Source organism: Nicotiana tabacum, chromosome 5, assembly GCF_000715075.1.
Source record: "Nicotiana tabacum cultivar K326 chromosome 5, ASM71507v2, whole genome shotgun sequence".
In the NCBI taxonomy this organism is placed as follows: domain Eukaryota; kingdom Viridiplantae; phylum Streptophyta; class Magnoliopsida; order Solanales; family Solanaceae; genus Nicotiana; species Nicotiana tabacum.
This window is the reverse complement of record NC_134084.1, coordinates 70542322-70554035: the sequence shown is the minus strand read 5'-3', so window position 1 is coordinate 70554035 and position 11714 is coordinate 70542322. Positions and strand designations below refer to the sequence as shown.

At 37.2% G+C, this 11714-nt stretch overlaps 1 long non-coding RNA gene across 1 annotated transcript; it reads left to right on the top strand.

The window, feature by feature from the left end:
• The first annotated feature begins 5457 nt into the window (after window positions 1-5457).
• LOC107811775 (uncharacterized) lies at window positions 5458-9088 on the top strand. Its single transcript, XR_001653989.2, has 2 exons — window positions 5458-6098; window positions 8302-9088. It is a non-coding gene; the product is annotated as an uncharacterized LOC107811775 (long non-coding RNA).
• The last annotated feature ends 2626 nt before the right edge of the window (window positions 9089-11714 follow it).

Here is an 11714-nt window from a genome sequence, read left to right as displayed (position 1 = left end):
AGGAGGTGTGACAAGTATTATTCACCTCAGAACCCTCAATACTCTGTCACTCCACCTCAGTATGTTGTCCAGCCACCAAAATACCCCAGAAGGCGAGCACGAGCATCATGAAATCTCCAACAGCTTCCACAAAATTTTTAGGTTCCCTATAACCCACATCCAAGCTAGACGTATAAAGGGGAACAAAGGTTGAAAGATAATTTTACACCAATAGGAGAGTCCTATGCAAGCTTATTTGAGAAGTTAAAGCATTATGACATGATTGCACCTATTCCTCCAAATCATGTGGACCCACGTGCGAGAAGCTTTGACCCTTCTAAAAGGTGTGAAACCAATGCCCAGGGGCACAATGTTGAAAGCTGTCGGGATTTAAAAAGATAAATAGAAAGGATGATCCAGGAAAACCTGATTGTGATCCAAGGCAGTGACATCCAGAATATTGCGCAGAATCCTTTACCTGCACATCATGATGCATACTTTGTGGAGATGATGCGTGGAGACATGGAGTATGAGAATCCTCTCAGGAACTTGCTAACTGAAGTTAATGATTTTGAAATTGGAGAAGGCCATGGTGATTCTGATGAGCAAATTTGCGGCTAAATGTCAAGCCTAGCAATTGAAAAGTCATTCCCTCCTCAATAGGAAGGAATCTTGGTAGCTTGTTTTGATGTTTTTTCTATTATCTGTGTTATTTCAGGGTTCTGATCCAGATTTTATTTGTTTTATTGAGTCAAACCCTTCTGTCCCTCCATTCTATTTGTGTGAGTCTTGTCTGTCTGTTCTGTTGCTATTTTCAATAGCCGGGTTATTTTAGGCCTGTACTCGGATTTTAGGTTGCTTGTTTAGTTGTCAAACCCTTCCATTCTTATTCAATAAAATACAGTTTGTCCTTTTGTGTCACTCTATTTCTAGTTCTTTTTTCGCTAGTTCTAATGACATGGCATGCATGCAGAAATTTTGGCCAGATTTTAGAAACTGATTTAATCTGGAATTGGATAAAAAAAAAAGAAAAAAAACACTTTTGAGGATGAATAAAGAGTTGAAGTACTTTGGAACTAAGGTCGAGTAAAATTCACCTTCAAATCATTGTGAAGATCGGGCTTGAGGAAGAATCAATTGAAGTTTGTTGGAAAGTTTGACATTAAGGGATGGATAATGTCTTGTGACCATGACACACCAAGAAGACAAACATGTTCGTCAATGCTGGGATCGCGAAAAGATAACATGATTGGCATTCTCGAGGCTAGGAGGCCCTTTTTCCGCTACCCAAATACTTTATATCCTTTGTCACCCCTTTGAGCATGTGTTATTTTCTTTGGCCACCCTCTTTTGGAATCAAGTTTAGAGTCGGAAAAAAAAATGAAAAATTAAAAAAAAAGAAAAAAGAAAAAAGAGTCCATGTCCCAAGAGTACAAACTGGGGCAATTCTTAGAAAGTTCAAGAAAAAAATGAAGAAGAAAAGAATTGTCAAAGGTCTATGCCCTCAAAAAATAGAAGCTGGGACAACTTGTTTTGAAAACAAAAAGAAACAAAAATATAGAAAAAAGAAAAAGAAAAGACAAAAAAAACAGAAAGAAAAATGAAAAAATTAGTTAGGTCAGATGTTTGAACTATGTTAGACCTGATTCCTTTAAAAAGATACGTAGGCAGCCTCATATTTCGGTCCAACCAAATAAGAATTCAAAAAAAAATATACCAAAAAATCCTCAATAGCTGAAACTGGGGCAAAGATTTTATTTCACTTTTGAAAGAGTCGATTCCAAGAGTTGTAAGTCTACAACCCCCTTTATTTTGAGTCTATTTTGAGCTATCTTTCTTTCTTTCCAACCTTATCAAAAATCCTTCCAAATAAAGACCTCCCGATATGCCTTCAGGAAATGCCAAGAGAAGCATGCAATGAACAACGGTTGTCACGCGATATAGAACACTGTCAGGATGCTCGCGCAAGAAATCAAAAGAAAAAGAAAAATAGAGAAGAAATGAGAGAGTCTTACTAGTGAAAACCCTCACGGGCACTGTAAGGCGACGGTAAGCAGAGATGAATAAATGAGGGAGACTTGTTGGTGAAAACTCCTCGGGGCACCACTAGTCGAAAGTGAGTTATAAAGTTGGTGCGAAGAATTGGCATAAACAATCCCAACTTCAAAGGCCATAAGAATAGTAAAACGGAAGAGTGACTTAGTTTGATAGATCGTCCACTAAGTCCAAAATACATGTCATGATCATTAGGGCTAGTTATTGAAAAAAAAGAACTCTTCCTTCTGTCCTTCCGACAGGGGCATTTCTTGTTAATAATTGTTTCTTTGCATCATTGTGTCCTTCACTCCGAGTCGGTCCTTGTCAAAACAAGCAAGAAAAGATTTCAAAATTTGCTACCAGCTTTTCAATTGCATAAAGCAAATTTGGCCAACACGAAGCTGTTTCTGTCAATATACCTTGAGGATTCATACAAAGGCTTCCCCAAAAAAGACTCTTCTCAGCCTACTTGGCGCAAGAAAGATAACTGGTGATTTTCTTTGACAGACAAATTGCTCAAAAAGCAGAAAGTCAGTCAAGATATTGGAAAGGGTCACCTAGGCAAAGATCTCCAGTTGAGATAAGGCTGACTGAGCCGCAAGTACAAATGATACTAGGTGTGAAACAATTAGGGTTGATGCAGAGCAAAAGTCTCTTGAAACCGACTCAAGCTAATTGAGCAGAAGCCAAGCTGCCCAAGACTCAAGGCCACAAACCGACCACCATTTTTAAAACTGACAAATATTTCTTTGTATGAAACAGGAACAAAGCGGTGCAAGGAAAGTGATTCAAAAAGAGAAAAAAATGAAAAAATAAAAAAAACAAAAAAAAAGAGAGAAGAAAAAGAAAAGACGAGAAGAGCTGACAAAAGGAAGTTTCTCAAATCTTTGCCTTTATTTGTCTTGCTATTGTGCATAAAATCTTGCCATTGATCTTCATATTTTTCCTCCTAGGATAAAAGTCCTAGTCTGATGGATTTTCCTCCCAATATAAATCTTAGTCTGATGAATCTTTCTCCTAAGATAGAAAACCTAGTCTGATGAATTTTCTCATAGGATATAAATCTTAGTCTGATAAATCTTTCTCCTAAGATAACAAAAAAAGGGAACCTAGTCTGATGAACTTTCTCCTAGGATCAATATATTAGTCTAATGAATTTTTCTCCTAAGATAGAAAACCTAGTCTGATGAATTTTCTCCTAGGATCAAAATCTTAGTCTGATGAATTTTTCTCCTAAGATAGAGGACCTAGTCTGATGAAATTTCTCATAGGATCAAAACCTTAGTCTGATGAATTTTTTTCCTAAGATAGGAGACCTAGTCTGATGAACTTTCTCCTAAGATAAACGTCTTAGTCGGATGAATCTTTCTCCTAAGATACCAAAAAAAAGAAGAAAAGGGATCTAGTCTGATGAACTTTCTCCTTGGATCAAAATCTTAGTCTGATGAATCCTTCTCCTAAGATAGAAAACCTAGTCCGATGAATTTTCTCCTAGGATAATAATTTTAAAAAAAGGAAGTCTGAATTTGAAAAAAAAAGAGGAAAAAAAAGAAAAAAATAAGGAAGTCTGGATTTGAAAAAAAGAGGGTCAATTTTTAGTTTTCTTAAAATCAGGGGTCCCGCCTGGAGAATAGGTTCAGTCTTAACTTTAGTCAAGCTTAGTTTATAGTTTATTGCAAGCTCAATCACTTTTAGGAGATGTACATCCTAGTCGAGTCATTAAGTTTACTCTCATCATTGCATCCTCCATCAGTAATGTAGGTGATTTATAATTTTGCTAACAACTCACAATTCTTCCTAGAGCAAACTGGGGTAGAATTTGTTTTTTTGTCTGTTTTATTGGAAAAACAGGCACCCACCTGGAGAACAATGGAAAACAGCTTAAGTTTCAAGGGAAAGCAGTTTCGAAGGAAGACAATTCAAGTTTCAAGGGAAAATGGTTCAAGGTGCAAGGGAAAATAGTTTCAAGTAACAAGAGAAGACAGTTCAAGTTTTAATGAAAAGCAGTTTCGAAGGAAGACAGTTCAAGTTCAAGGGAAAACAGTTCGAGTTTCAAGGGAAAACGATTCAAGTTTTGAAGAAAGACAGGTCAAGTTCAGCAATAGGCGCCCACCTGTAGAACAAGAGAAATCATTTCAGAATCCGATTCAAGTTAGAAGTAGCAGAAGCTCGCCTAAAAAACGCGGGTCGACAGGGGTCCGAGATAACAAAAAAAAAGCCTCAATCAAGAATAAAAGAAAAAAAGAAAAAAAAGTGAATCCAAAGTGCAGAAGTGGAGAAAAGATGTGGACTGCTCAAGAAATAATTGAAGTCACAAGCTCTGCATGTCCGATTTTGATCCGAAAAGCTGAAGAAGAATGAACTAGCACCTAGCAAGCGTCAAGGTTCAAATCCAAAGTCTGCATGAAAAACTATTCAAGACTCAAGATCAAGCTTCAGAAGACTTCTAGATAGGAATCTTGTAACTCATAGTTGACAAACTTAGTTAGTCTTTTTCATTTTTTGATTTAACAGGACCGCGGATCGGAACCTCGGCGGAACAGCACCTCGGCCGGCTCTCCATCTCAATATACTCCATCATCTCACTCACCTCTGAGCTACACGTGGCCTGATTCCTTTATAGCCAAGGATATGTCGGCAGCTCAGATACTAGGGCTCGGTCACATTCCCCTTTTCCCTTAGTTTTGTTCTCCTTAAATAAGGGTCGGGTCAAAAAATCTGTCTAGTCGTTCTTTGTCCGAAAACTCTTCATGTTTCCAGTCAAAGAGGGGCAGCTGTAGACATGTAATTTTTTACCCTCCCCGAAATTTTATACCTTTAATGCTTAGATATTAAATTTAGGTCTAATAATACTATTTTCAAAAAAAAAACTACAAAAATATTTTCCTTTATTTTAGGTAGTTTATATTTTGTCTTGTTAGTTATACTCTTAAAAAATATATACAAAAATAGCCTTGACATTTAGTTTCCAAAAGAAAAACAAAAATAAAATAAATTTATTTACTTATTTTAGTATTTAAGTGTTCGGATTGGATAAATATCAAATAATGTTTAAATTACTTTAATATAGCTCTTAGTTTCTTTTAATATTTCTTAGTTAAGCTCAAAACGATGAAAAAATGAAAAGAAAAAAATGAAAACGAACAAAAACAAAAAACAAACAAAAGAAGATTGAAACAAAATAAGAAAATAAAGAAAAAAGAAAAAAAGAGTAAAAGTCTTGAAAAGGAACGGAAGAAACAAAGAAAGAAGGGAACGAAAGAATTCAAGAAGGAATATTGAAGTGGTCCCCTTTCCCCTTGTTTTTTGCTCCACACCATGTGCCATTTTCCTTAATTCAAAGATTCTTTTTTTTAGAACCAATTGCTTTGTGACACCTAGCTTTTTCTATAACCACTTTTATTCCCTCTTATCCAAATTCACATGCACACTCACGTCCTGAAGAAGGAAAAAGAGCTGGGGAATCTTTCCTTTCACGTTTCTTCTTTCTATATAACACATGCACACACTGAAAAAAAGGACGGAAAATATATCTGGGCAAAGTTGGGAATGGGAGAAAAAAGCAGAGTTTCATCTTCTTCTTCCTAAAGATAATTTTACCCATTTTCTATGGTGGACAAAAACTAAACAACCTCAACCAATCGGAACCCTCCAACACCACCCTACATACTCACGCACAGCGGCAACACAACACCTCACTGCAAAGCTCCAAAATCAGTTGCTATTTTCTCCATAGACCTGGATCTTCGAACTCTAGCGTTACAACTCATTCTTCAAGGAATAACACAACAACAAAGCTAGCAAATTCAGCAGTTGCAGCTTCCCTATTTCCCTCTTAATACAATTCAAAATAATCACTAATTTCACGTCAAAAAAAAAATATATATATATACACGTCGGAGTCGATCCAAGTAATACGCGGAGTTACGAGATTTTCCAGTGAGTTTTCCTTGTTCTAGTCGCGGTTCGATCGAAGCTACGATCTATCGAAGTTCTGTTTGCGCTCCGGAGATGGGTCATTTCATGCATATCTAGAGCATTGTTCCACTGTATGCAATAGAAAAGAAAAATTATCAATAAAGGTCTGTTTTCATCTTTCCCTTCATTTTAGTTCCTAGTCTCTATTTTTGACCATATCTTATCCATGTTTTTACTCATTTTCTCTAATTCACTTGATTAGTTCTGAGTATAGTTTGTCTTTTGTTTTTATATGGTAATTATTGCTAAATATTGTAGTGACTGCTTTGTTTGTCAGAATAGATTAATAATCTATAACTTGGATCCCTCATGTTTGTTATTCATCAATAGAAATGGGGCTTAAGTTGCTGAACAAATTAGTTTTTTGGAACACAAAAGATTTTTCTATTTATTATCTTTATTAATTTATGGTTTTGAAATCTTGTTCAAGTTCGTTTTTGAAGCTGAATATAAAAACTTTAAGAATTAGAGCTAGATGGATATAGTGCTTTAAATAAGCTCAATAATGGGCCAAATATTTTTTTTAGCCTAATTCAACAAGAGCTATAGTGAATCTAATCCTTTTAAATATACGTTGTTGGCCCATTTCGTTCTTTCAGTTCATAATAAATAATTACTGATTCCAAAATTATTAGCATGCCTTAGGCAAATTCTTAATAAATAAATTATTGTGACTATGGGTATGGTTCCCGTGACATGGTCATGATACATAATTCCCATTCGGGTGTATATTTCATGTGACACAAATTCGAATCTCAACAACAATAAATAGAACGTGTCGCGAACCGTGGGTGCATTTCATGTGGCATGGTTCAAGGCGTATTTTAAATAACGTTGAATCTTCCTAAAAATAATTAAAAGTGGTTTAATAAGTTAAAATTGTACCATAGGCTAAAACATGTATTAAAATCAGATAGTAGACCAATTATGATAGTTTAAGCGACCGTGCTAGAACCACGAAATCTGGGAATGCCTAACACCTTCTCCCGGGTTAACAGAATTCCTTACCCAGATTTCTGTGTTCGCAAATTATAAAACAGAGTCAATCATTCCTCGATTCGGGATTTGAACTGGTGACTTGGGACAGCATAAATTATCCCAAGTGGCGACTCTGAATTTGATTAAATAATCTCGTTTCGATTGTCACTTAAATTTGAAGAACTCCCTTATATATGCCTTTGGGTATGTAAAAAGGAGTTGTGACAATACCCAGGCAGATTGTTCAAGTTTTTGGGAGCATTTTTGTGGTCCATTCTGCGGGCCGCATATCAATTTTGCGATCGTATATGCGATCGGAGATCTGAGTCGGTGCTCCAGATTTCTAAATTTTTTACCTGACCCCCTGTCATCATATTTTGTGAAATAGCTCATTTTGAGCCTATTTACTGGTCCTTTTAGAGTGAGAGGGAGGGTCTAAGAGAGGGGAAGTGACTTTCATCAAAAGTGCTCCACAAATCCTTGTTAAAAACATTGAAGATAATCAAGTGGAGCACCAAAACCTTCATCCCAGGAGGTAAGACTTCATCACCTCTGCTCTTTATTTTATACATAGCTATAAGGGATCATTAGTGAGGAAATTCATGGGTATAAGGGTGATTGCATTGCAGGCATGTGTTCTTAGAAGATATGGGGAAAGTATAAATAGAGAAGCATGGGGAATGGGCTAAGTGTAATCTTGCACAAAAGGACCATAAGGCCTTAATGAACACTCAATGCTTGATAAAATGCTCAAGTGAGCTTAGATTATGATCTTTTCCTGATTATGGGTTTGATTGTGCTATATTGCTTACATATATTGAAGTGCAAACATTCTGGAACATTATAGGATTAAGGAAAGCTCAGTTGAGGTATGTAAGGCTAAAACCCCGTCTTTTAGAAATCGAGCTCCGTCGGTGTTTGCATAATTATGGTAAGATTAGAGTTGAATTGTTGTATGAGTTGTTGTTTCACATGAATTTGGGGTTGCGACTTTATATGCATGAAACATGTGCCTCAACATGATAAATGTGCTATTCTTGTTAACTTGAAAGGGGGCTAGGAATATGAATCATGTACTTAAATGCTTATACCTTAAATTGAGATTGAAGCTGTATATGTTGTGTTCTCTATGTGAAGTCTCATCTACACTTACAACTTTATTTGCTCTTCTGTGTACATATTATCCTAAATTACCAATCTAACATTGAAATTGGGAATGGTGTAAAATGTGGCCTAGTGCCAAATATATGACATGATAGTTGTAGCCCTAAGTGCCTATGAAATGATATATGTGATACAAATATTGAATTGAGATGATTGATGGAAAAGGGAAACGCCTTGGTAAGGCGGCTTAGCTGATCGGGCTGATATCGGATGCCATGACGCACACATGGTGGTATTGTGTTGATATTGAACCCCGGATAAAAAGGGAAAAATGAGATTGTGATTGAAGTGTATGTCTCAAGTGAAGCAACCTAGCCCATCGGGTCGATATCGGACTCCGCTCAAGCTAGCGGTGGTATAGCGAACAATGATGAACAATATGAAATGCCCCAAACTAAAGGCTATGGAAACATAATGCGAAAATTGTATGATTCTTCTACATTGATAACGTTGTGATCGTTTAAAGCTTTTGAGTTATACTTGTGCTTTCCTTATGTTTGGTATGAAAGTTCTATCTAACTAGATGATGTTTAGTTTTACATACTAGTACTATTCCATGGTACTAATGTCCCTTTTGCCGGGGGCGCTACATTTTTAAATGAATGTAAGTGGCTCAATTGCGGATAGTGTCGATCGTGCGTAGCGGAGTACCTTCTTCTCAAAGTCTTGGTGAGCTCCTTTCTCCTTCAAGGGGTTATATTGCACATCTTTTGTTGTGGACTTCCACTTTTGAGGTATAGCCGGGGCCTTGTTGTCGGCATTGTCATACTTGTCTTTTACATCTTTAGAGGCTCCATAGACATATGTGTGGGTGATATACGAGTTTTGGGTGGGTCTACGAACTATGTTGTAATTCTAACTCTTTCATCTCTAAAGTGTAATTGTATGGAATCTTCGAACTTAACTAGGGCTTAACGTTGTGATATAAAATGAACTAACAATGTTGAATGTACTATATTTCCTCGTCTAAATAAATGAAAGCATGGCTTCCTTATTCATATTGAGTTGGGTAGGAAGTGTTTGATAAGGCTTGCTCAGTTGGATTCACTCGATTGAGCGCCGGTCGCGCCTCTCGAGGTTGGGGCGCGACAATTTTCTCTTAGCTTTTCATCGCCCTACGGTGCCCGTGAGAGTTTTCACCAATAAGACTCTCATTTATTTATTTTTCCTTGTGCCCATGAATAAAAGTGTTACCCATGATGTGAATCGTACCTCTAGCTCGCTTGACTTGGCATTTCCCAAAGATTGGTCGGAAGGCCTTTCTTTGGACCATAATGTAGGCTTTTGGGCAGGGTTAGAAAGAAAAGGCGGCATGCTAGCTCAAAAATAGTTTTAGATAACAAGGTTCAAAATTACAACTTTTAGAATCAGATCTTTCGCAATACCACAACTTCTGCCCCAGTTTCATTGAGTCTGGGGAATTTTGGACTTTTATTTTGATGAGATCAAACCATGAGGCTGCCTACGTATCCTTAAAAGGAATCAGGTCGAACATAGTTCAAGACATAAAAGTTGCTTCGTATTTGTTACTTTTTCTTTTGCTTTTCTTTTTCTTCTCTTTTTTTTTCTTTTCTTCTTCCCTCTTTTTCCTTCTTTTTCTCTTTTTCCTTTTTTTTTCTTTTCCTCTTTTTTTTTTCATTTCTTTATTCTTAAGCCCTACTTCCAATTCCAAAAGAGGGGTATGAAAGAAAATTAAGGCTCAAAAGCGGTAACGAAGGATAAAGTGTTTGGATAATAGAGTAAAATGCCTTCGTCATTCCTATTTTTGAAACATGCCAAATAAAAACAACGCAATTGACGACAAACTAATGAAATCATACATAATATATCTTGACAGCGTCAGAATTAACAGCCATATCTACACATTTGCCTTCTATATCTATTAAATACAAAGCACCATTGGGCAACACTCTCGTTACAATGAACAACCCCGCATAGCAGTCCACAAAAGACCCAATCTCATGCTTGACACAATTATCAATCAGAATATGGATATTCGGCAGTGGAAAGTTATATTTTGGACTTGCCTTGTTGAGATCACGTTAATCAAAACACACCCTGGACTTACCGTCCTTCTTTGGCACAAGCCCAACATTAGCTAACCAAGTGGGATACCGCGTGACTCGAATGACTTTTGCATCAAGCTGCTTTGTGATTTCTTCTTTAATCTTCACACTCATGTCAGTCTTGAACCTCCTTAACTTCTGCTTGATGGGAGGGAATGCCGGATTAATTGGTAATTTGTGAACTACCAAGTCAGTACTCAAACCCGACATGTCATCATACGACTATGCATAAATATCCTTATATTCAAATAGTGCTTTGATTATTTGTTCCTTGATTTTGTGGTTCCAGGTGCACACTTATCTTGGTTTCTCTAACATTATTTGGGTCTCCTAAATTGATTGCTTCAGTTTCATTCAAATTAGGCTTGGGTTTCTCCTCAAAATGATTTAGTTCCTTACTAATTTCCTCAAATGCCGCTTCCTCATCATATTCTGTTTCATCATCACACTTTACTTCTTGGATTATTATTTCAGAGTTAGATTGGCTTTTAATACTTGGCTGAAAATTCCTCATGCATGTCATGTCATTGTAACCAGCATAAAAAGAACTGTACAAAGAAAAATAAAAATGACACTATTAGGAGTAATGAAAAAAGGGAAATGGCATTTCATTGAAAATAAAGGATAGAAGGGTTTGTACATCAAAACAAGCAAAAAATAAAAATCTGGATTACAACTCTGGAATAACCCAGATAACAGAAAGGAAAACAAAGAGCACTACCAAAACTCCTTCCGAGTAAGGAGAGGAGTAGCCTTCCAATTGTTAAGCTTCACTTTTGGCCCAATAAACTTCACATCTGCTTTGCTGGAACCTTCCCCAACTTCCATCATTTTCACCTTACCAAATAAACTCAAAAACCTTTCAATTAGTTCTTCATCAACGTTGACCACAAGCTTTAGTACTGCTGACACTGGGCACTTCACGACCCTTGGCTTAACGAAGGACCTGGAGACGAGCGGGTTAGGCTTCGGGAGTGACCATGCCTTCTTTTTCGACCTTTTAGCCCTCTTCACATCGTCCCTTATGGGCTTGAATCCTAGACCAAATGTACCCAGATTATCAGGTAGAGACACTAGCTATACGATACCTTGTAAAAATGCGCCCAGACCTTTGCCCGGCACAAAACCATTCTTCAGCATTTTGGATGGCTCCATGACGGATGCAGAGGCTAACTTTGGCCTAGAATACACTCCCCCTCCTAAATCTTCTCGACTGACACTATTTCGGAAACTTGGTAGACCTAGGGACCGTAATCATCTTTGGCTTCAATAAACGGGAGAGAGGTATCATTGTAAGCACACAAGTTCTCATCACCATGCACGACGATCTCCTATCTGTCCCACTCGAACTTTACCATCTGGTGCAGGGAAGAAGGGACTGCTTTGACAACATGTATCCAGGGCCTACCTAATAGAAAATTGTAAGAGACGGCCACATCTAGCACCTAGAACTCCACGGTAAATTCAACTGGTCCTATCGATAGTTCGAGCATGATATCGCAAAACAGAATC